The sequence below is a fragment of the Penaeus monodon genome, chromosome 36 (assembly GCF_015228065.2).
Source record: "Penaeus monodon isolate SGIC_2016 chromosome 36, NSTDA_Pmon_1, whole genome shotgun sequence".
NCBI classification, from domain to species: Eukaryota; Metazoa; Arthropoda; class Malacostraca; order Decapoda; family Penaeidae; genus Penaeus; species Penaeus monodon.
The window spans coordinates 18,155,592-18,165,332 of NC_051421.1; positions in this window are offsets into that span (position 1 = coordinate 18,155,592).

Consider the following 9,741-nt stretch of genomic DNA (forward strand, 5'->3'; position numbering starts at 1 on the left):
CACACACACACACACACACACATAACACATACACACACACACACATGCCACACATCCCACACACACACACACACACAACACATTTTAATATACAAAATTTTTAAATATATAAAAATATATATATATTTATATATATAATATATATATATATATATATAATATATAAGATTGTGTGTGTGTGTGTGGGGAAAATTTATTATATATATTATATATATATATATATTATGCATCGCTTTATATAATAAAAAAAAATATTAATAATATAATATATATTAATATATATATATATATATATATATTTAAAAATTTTATATAATTTTAATTGCTTATGTATACACCACCCCACACAAACACACACACACCACACACACACCCCCCAAACAAAAACAAAAACACACACCACATATAATATTTTAATATTATATATTATATATATATATATTTTATAATATTATTATATATTTATATATATAATTATAAAAATTTATTTATATAATCTATTTTATTTAATATATTATTATAAATATATTTTATATAATATTATACACCAAGGAATATAATATGCGTAACACCAACACACCAACTGTCACAATACGAAGAAACCCCGCCGCATAAAAACATGTCCGTAAGGAAAGGGGGGGAGACTGAAAGACAGGCCAAGCCACCAGGGTCCGCTCCACCACCTCGTCCCCCCCGGGCAGGGGGGCCCTTTTGGGGGTCTCAAAACTTCCCTTAAAGAATAACCAGCAATTTAAGAACATTTTCTTCTTTTTTCTCGCTCCATCTGGTGCGCGGTGCCCCCAAAACTCATGTGCCCGCTTACATCTGGTACAGGGGTGCTCCTTCTAATATCTGGTGGTTTGGGCAGTGGCCTCTCGCTTACATCTGATGGCACGGTATTAAAGAACCTCACAACGCCGCGCAAATGCTCTACCACCATGCTCCTCGCCGACGCCTGTTCTGATCTCCGCAATTCTCCTGTCGAAGTGTCTCCTCGCCTCACTTAACTCCGCCATCGCTCCCAAACTCCTCTTCTGACCCGGCCTGTCTGCCTACTACTTCGTGCTGCCCCTCACGCTGTGCTACCCTCCGACGAAGTCGCTAAAGATGTATCTTCGCACTCTACGCCGCCACCTCCCCAAACCCGGGCTCACCAAAGTAAGTCTTTGCGAACCCTCGGACCCGCTGAAGTCGCAATTCTACCTACCCCCCAAATATTTTCCTCGCTACTATTAAAAGAAATGAACCTTCGGGCCTATTAGCTATTGCCCACCCCAACCCCCCACACCTTGCATACAAGTTCCCTTTCTTTAAAATTAAAGTACCCCCTCTAAACGCACACTAAAACTCTTTACTACAAAACTTCTCGATGTCAGCCATTGTTTTTTTTTTCTCACAAAACAAACGAATCACACACTGAGATCAACCAAATGACACGCACCCTCACTTCACCCCTCATTCCCCAGCCTAACCATCCCGTAATTCATGTATGGGTTTTAGTTTTTTTTCTGTCTATTTCTTTTTATCCCTAATGCACAATTTTGTATAAAATTTCCTCAAACAATGTTTTATTTTCGATTTTTAATTGATTATTGTTAGTCCGCTGTCTCATCATTTATCCATGCTTATTTTGTCAAATTAATGAAATCTTTTTTTTTCCTCTTATATGTTTTTCCCTGTTAGAAATCACTTCATTACTTCTTGCGTATTTTTTTAAATTCTGTGTAACACAAATCGTTTGTTCTTTATATCACTTTTTCTTCATACTTGCCGTAATAATGGGTGTCTTCACACTATATTTGATCACCCCCAAATACCCTCCTCCCTTCTACAGGGAATTCCCCTAGGATTAGGGATTTTACTTTGCCATCCCTATGCTGATTCCACCATTAAAGGGTCCGTTTTTTGGACGTGGCCTTCCCCCCAATGTCTCATTCTGCTTATTTTCATGTTTGGGGATTTGGGCCCTACCCCACCGCGCTGGCCCAGTGCGGTTGGGGGGGTTTATAGATAAAATCTTGTATATCACAAAAAAGTGCGGGGGGCCCAACAGGGGCCTTGGCTGCCCGGGAAAGCCCCGCATCTAGGTTCGTTTACTAGACTAATAACTAAACCAAATCTCTTTTAGATATCCCTCGAAGTTCGATATTTGTCCTCAGTATGCGGAGTTTATCTTCTAATTTAAAGGGTTTTTGGTGAATTTGTACTGATGAGAGTGTCTCCGTTGAAAGTAAGGAAACGCATTGCAGACACCATCTTTAAAGGCTTACACGTTTTTTCCCCGAAAATTTTTAATTTTAAGCCCGGCTCAGGGCCGTAAAAAAAGGAACCTGCGCCGCCGCATCGAGAATTACGCTCTAAAATTGAAGCGCCGAGACGCGCGTGTTTGTTTTCACCGCAATTTATTTTTTAGCCCGGCTCAGGGCCTTTAAAATAAGGGAAATCCTGCGCCTGCCGCACACTTCGCTCATACGATTAAAGCCCCGAGCCCGGCACTGTTAGAATTAAGTTCAGGCCCAGCTCCCTATGTTTCAAAGCATATATCCTTCCCCTATTTTCCCCCAAAATAGGGATTTTTATCCAATTATTTTCCTCTTCAATATATGGTACCTTATTAAAATCTTTTAAGTAATTAATACCTTACTTGACATTTTCCCCCTTTTGTGACAAATTTTTCTTATTATGCTCTCTTTTTCTTGCAATTTAGAAAGGTGATTGAAAAACACATTATCCCCTCCTCCTAAGCCCTTTTACGGGCCCGGGTATACTTAATTTCCTTCTGAAGACGATTGCCCTCCCACTAAAATGTTCACCTCATGCCACACCCACTCCCCTGGCACCGACGACCTAGCGACCCCGGTCACCAGGACCACTGTAGATACGAAGAAAACCCTCACTCCGTTTCAAGCTTTTACTCGGCTCGGGGACGACCTTGCGCGTGGCCAAACGTTCACATATTAGCAAGACCGGATGTACACTTTACACCCCTGTCCAACCCTTCTCTTTGGGCAGACGCAGATGTCCCCCGGGCTTCTCGCACGGGGATAAACATCCGCCCTCAAAGGGGGAACCCCCGCATAAAAGGAACTTCCCGTAGGGAGAGGGGGAGACGGCAGACAGCCCAAGCCCACAGGGCCCCTCCACCCCTCGTCCTCCCCCGGGGACAGGGGGCCCCCCTTTGGGGGTCTCATAACTGTTTTCAAGAAAAACCAGCAAGTTAAAAACATTTTCTTTGACCCGCCAAGTCCATCTCTCGTCTCGCTACATCGGTGACGCGGTGCTCCCAAACTCAGTGTCATTACATCTGGTGCGGGTGCTCACGTTTTTTCTATTTCTGGTGGCTTCAGTGGCCTCTCGTTTTAACCACACACCCACAACAACACACACCCCACACCACCCCCCACAACACCAACATATTTTAAATTTATATATATAATATATATATATTATATATTATATATATTTTTATATTATATATAAATATATATATATATATTAATAAAAATATTATATATATAGATGATAATAGATAGATGATAGAAGATAAATAGATAGATAGATAGATAGAAGATGATGATGATATATACGTATATTGAGTATTCTATATATATCTCTTGGGAAAGGGAACTTCCCTCATTGCCTCCCTCCGCTGGGTGGGTAAGCCACCCAATCATCCCGGGCCCCCAGAATCGGGTAAATGAGTGGTGCTCGATAAAAAAAAACCCGGGGGGAAGGGAACGGAAAACCCACCTCTCAAAATTTGCCAAGAAAATCAGGAAATCTTTGATCGCCAACGTCCTTATATATAAAAATATATATATAATATATATATTTTATATTATATATAAAAATTTAATATTATAAATAAAAACATATATTATCTGATTATCTGTCTATAAAACTTTCTTTTTTTAATCATTAGCGTTAAAAAAATTTTTTAAAAATACTGTTCACCATCGAAAAAAACACCTGTTACTTATCACAACATTTACTTCCTCCACACACCACGGGTGTATGACTACTCCCCGTGGCTACAAGTTCCGGGCGGGACGGGCTTTCTTACTCCCGGGGTTTCCCCAGACAACCCAAATTATTCTACATTACGATAGCTCAATCGAGGGGGGTCGGGTCGAGGGCTTCTTTCGGTCAAAAAATTAAATTTAAAATAGCGGATTTTTTTTTAAATATTTTTTTTTCTCTTCTCTTCTCGATATATAGTTAAGGTATTCAGGTTATCTACTCGTCATTCTGTCAATATTGGGTTTATATATTGAATTTCAGATATTCTAGATTTTCTTTTTCGTTTTTCCCTTTTCATATAAAATTTCCAGTTTATCTATTTTGTCCCTCTTAAAACCGGTTTTAAAATTTCAGATTTTCCTTTTTTTCCCTAAGTCCTTTTCTCAAAAAATTAAGTTCATGTCTCAGATATTTAGTTATTCTATTAGTTCCCCCCCCCCAATAAAAGGGATCATATTTTCAGATAAACCTTTATAAATCATTCTTCTCCAATAATTCCCCTACACATATATTTTTGGGTTTATTATTCTCCCCCCAATTTTAGATACCCCAATATATTGACTCATAAAATCCTCGTGTCAAAAAGCATTCATTTTCCCCAGATAAAAAAGGGAGGTACCAAAATTTTAGAGGGAACTTTTACGGGGCAGCTAGCTTAAGTTCCACGCAGAGTAAAGGGGCACCCCTTTGGACGAACTGACCTCTGTTGGGAAACGTTTCCGTCCTCCCCAAATCGGTTGCAATAAGGACTGTGCCGGCGAGAAGAAGCTAGTGGGCGTCGGAATAAAGGGGGCGGTTTTTATGCTCCGAACTTGTGTTACCGGGAAACACGTCATAAAACCCTGCTGTGAAGTAAAGTGAAAAGAGTGAACGCAACAGGGTTTTAAAAAAAGATTTTTATAAAAAAAAAAAAAAAATATATATTCCCTATATATATATATATATATAATATATATTTAAATAATATATATTTATATATACAGTGTGTTGTGTAGTGTGTGTGTGTGCGCTGATTTAATTAAATTTTAGTAAATCAACCTAGATACGGCGCTCCTGGGGAAACCCAAACCGGCTGTTGTTGAAAACAAATAGTTCAAAAGATTCGGGGAAATAACGCTGAGCTCCGACAAAGCACCATCCAAAACCCCCCCAACTCGCACTGGCCCGCGCGGGGGGGGTAGGGCCCAACCCCCAAACATGAAACCAGACATTGGGGGGGCCACGTCCAACAACGGGCCCTCTGGCTGATAAATAAAAATAATAAAACTTTGCAAATAACTAATGGGGGGCGTGGGCATTTAGAATAAATAGATCGTAACAATTTCATCAAAATTTTCAAATGCAAAATTAAATTTGCAATGTTATGTGACGTGATTAAAATCTTGGGGCAATGGTTTCCACTACCTTAACGCTTTGAAAAAAAACCTGGTAAAAAAAAAAAGGATAAGATATTAAAAAAAATCTAAATATCCCCATATAAATTACACCATATAATTTTGAGAGACCGGAAGGGTTGAAAAAATTTTTTATCAGAAATAATGTCTTTATCCCCTGATTTATTTAGTATGGTAATCGCCAGTGTAGAAGAAGAGTTTTTCTAGCAAAAAAAACCCTGTGCATGTACATGGGTGAGAGTGTACATGCTACCTCCACTCAACACTAACCGGTGTATTGTTTGTTTTCGATTTGTTTTAAATATATAAGCCAAATTTTCTGGTGTTTTTGCACAATTATGTATATGATTTTTCTCCACGTATTAAATAAACGTACTATACCATATATGTTTTATTGTGTGTGTGTGTGTGTGTTGTGTGTGGTGTTGGTGCGTGTGTGTGTGATGTCGTGTGTGTGTGTGTTGTGTGTGTGTGTGTGTGTTGTGTGTTTTTTTGTGTGTGTTTTTGTGGTGCTTTGGGGGGGTGGTGGGGTTTTTGTGTTGTGGCTTTTGTGTTGTGTGTGCTTGTTGTGTGTGTGTGTGTGTGTGGTGTGTGGTGTTGTGTGTGTGTGTGTGGGTGGTGTTGTGTGCATCTGACAAATCCCACCAAATAGCCCGATGTTTTTTTTTTATAACCAAGTGTTTTCCCCTGCCGATTTTCTACTTCTCTCGCACACGACAGTATTCGTCCAAAGGCCCTCACGCGAGCAGAATAGTGATTCAATGAAGGCAAGTATTTAAAATTTTGAGACCATTATGCTGCTTTCTGTTTGCCGTTAAAACAAGGAAATTTTACGGGAGTTTTCCTTTCCCTTTCGATACTAAATTTTTACGGTGATTTTGTGTGCTAGATGTATTAATTTATTGTTAATGCAAATACTCTTCTTTTTGATATTATGTAGAAAAACCCCAATGCGGATTTTGTATTGTGGGGGTTTTTTCTACCTGTGTGTGTTTTTTTTTGTGTTGTGTGTGTTTTGTGTGTGTATAAATATTCGCCTATATAAGAAAACATGTAGCTAAATTATTAAATATATATTATACATAAAATTTATACATTATATATATATTATATATATATATTATTTTTAATATATGTATAATATATATATATATTATATAATATAATTTTAAAATATATATTATATGCATTATTATCTTTTGTTTGTATATATATAAAACCGGTTTTGTCTCATCGTGCATACGGTCCACACAATACATACTATCAGATCTATTTTTTCCATCTAATTCTACCTTCATTTTGTGGTACATACATCATACTACTACAACACTCAGCCCCACGCTCACACACAACATATAATGCACAACACACCCCAACAAACCCCCCCACACACCCACACAACCCAACACACCCCACACCAAAACACAAAAAACACACACACACACACACACCAATATATATAAATTATATTATAATATATATTTTATATATATATATTTTACATACATATACATATTTTATAAAATTATATATTATGTGTGGTGTGTGTGTGTGTGGTGTGTGGTGTGTGTGGTGTGTGTGGTGTGTTGTGTGTGTGTGTGGTGTGTATGTGTGTGCTTTTGTTGGTGGGGTGCGTGTGTGTGTGTGCTGCGTGTGCGCGTGCGTGTGGTGTGTTTTTGGTGTGTGTGGTGCGTGCGGGGCGCGCGCCGTTGTATGTATTTAATTATTATTATTATGTATGTATGTATGTATGTAGTATGTATTTTGTATGTATGTATGTATGATTAAAAAGTTTTTATGTATGTGTATGTATGTTATGTATGTATTATTACAAAATATTTTACATTAACATACACAAACATTATGGGAATTATAGATGGACAAATGATCTGATACGGGTTTGTGTTGACGTAGCTACAAAAACAAAAAAGGTGTTTTCTCTTTTCCACATAACACAATTCCTTTCGTTTCCCCTACCACCTTTACCCAAATATAATCTTTTGTTACGATATATATCAATCACAGGATTTCAAAACTGGCATTTGATGCATTTGAAATGAAACAAATTTTAGAATGGATTTCAAAGTGCTAAATTTTCTATGAAACATTTTTGTAACACATAGAAAACCCAAAAACCTTGTAAGGGGGGCAGTTAAATTTTTCCTAAGCACACACATAACCCTGGAAAAATAATATATATTTATAATATTAATATTATATATATATATATAATATATATATATATGTACATATTATATAATAATATAATATAATATTATATATATAAACTATATTTTATTATATAATATATAATATATATATATATAAATATATATATTTAAAATAATATACATTTATCTACTATATATCTATCTTCTATCTATTATAATATTATATATTATATATATTATAATTGTGGTGTGTGTGTGTGGGGTGGTGGGTTTTTGGGGGGTGTTGGTGTGGTGTGTGTGTGTGTGTTGTGTTGTGTGTGTATTCATATACATTTTTTTCTTTTTTTCTTTTTTTTTCGGTAGGTTCATGTTTGAGCCCCGTGTCCAGCATGTAACTGTAGTCTTCATGGTTTTGTGATCTTGGAGTGAGTACGTGGGAGGGTCCCCAGTTCCTTTCCGGGGAAAAGCCGGGGTTCCTTTTTTGGGAATCATTCTCTCTATTTTATCCGGCTTGGGACCACACTAAAATTAGGCTGGCTTGGCCACCCAAGTGCTGGTAGGCAATCGAGGGAATTCCCTTTCCCAAGGAACAAAGTGCCGCCGTGACTCGAACCCTCGAACTGATTTTCCGTCTGCCATCTTGAGTCCGATGCTCTAACCACCCACCACTGCGGCCTTAATCTATCTATCTATCTATCAGGTCTGCTACTGCTACTATATATATATATATTATTATTATTATTATTATTTTTTTTATTTTCATTATTATTTTTATCATTTTTTGTTTTTTGTTGTTGTTTTATTATTGTTACATTATGATAAGCCTATAAGACTCCTGAAAAAAACGAGTCATATCACCAAAGGTGTCAGTGCAGGTCAAAAAAAAAAGCTACGAAAGAAAAAAAAAAATCATCACCTATTTAGGTAATAAAAATATTTAATCGATTTTTTTTAAAATTTCAAGGCCCTAGAAGTTACAATTTTTTAAGGACTATATTATAAAAACCCACAAAAAGCAGTAAAAAGATCAAAAAAACGGAACGTAACGATCGACTTGCATCAAAAAGTCTAGTACTCTTGCGGGTTTATAAAATCACGTAAAAAAATTTAGAAGGGGGTGTGAATTATCGGGTTTCAATCTTTACAGAGGGCTGAAAAAACCCCGTATCCCTCGTGCCCCAATTCCAAATTTAAGGGAGATAGAAGAAATTAATGAATCTAACAGAACGATCAAACACTCGTAGTGTGCTGCAGCAGATAAACCCCAAATAAGAACAATACTGAAATGGGCAAAATAAAAAAAGTTTCGAGTAAAGTTTTCTTTTCTTAAATCTTTTGCATTTTTAATAATGCCTAATCTAATGAAACTTCCCGGGGCAATTCTTAATCTGCAATTCAAATGTAAAGGTTAACCTAAGAACTTTAATTTTCCAATTTTTTGAAATGCCGGTCCCATATCCTTGTAATAAAATGAAGAGCATGGCCGAGATCATACCCTTTAAGATCTCCAGAAGACTCGGGAATGCGTCTAAAAATAAACCCTCAAAATGGTGTTGTCTACCTTTATAATTCAGTTAAAATCTTAAAAATATCCACCAACACAAAGGGCTGGAACTTTAAAAATCAAACCCTTGTGATTAACAGTATCAAAAGTTGCCTAAAATGGGAAAAAAACACCTTGAATCATGACTTATCTAAAGCAGACTGTATTTCAAGCACCAACATGAGTCCCTTTCTAAACCAAAAAAATCTGGAAGAAACGTTTTCAAATATACAGATAGTCGATTGACCAGGGAAAAGTTCAAAACCCTAATAAAAAGCATAGATAAAATTATTAAAAGGGTCTGTAGTAAGTAGGTAAGGCTGTAGTGGGCCCTTGGCAAAAGGGGGGACATTACAAAAAGCCAGCACTCTGAAAATTACCCTTACGAAATAAAAAACGTACGATTATAGCTATTTATGGGCTAATTGTCTTTTTTTTTTAATCAAGGAAGCAAATGTTGGTGTGTGTGTGTGTGTGTGGGGTGTGTGGTGTGTGTGTGTGTGTGTGTTTTTGTGGTTTTTTTTGGGTGTGTGTGTGTGTGTAGTGTGTTGTGTTGGTTGGCCATATTTTATATATATATATATATATATATATATAATAATATATTATATAT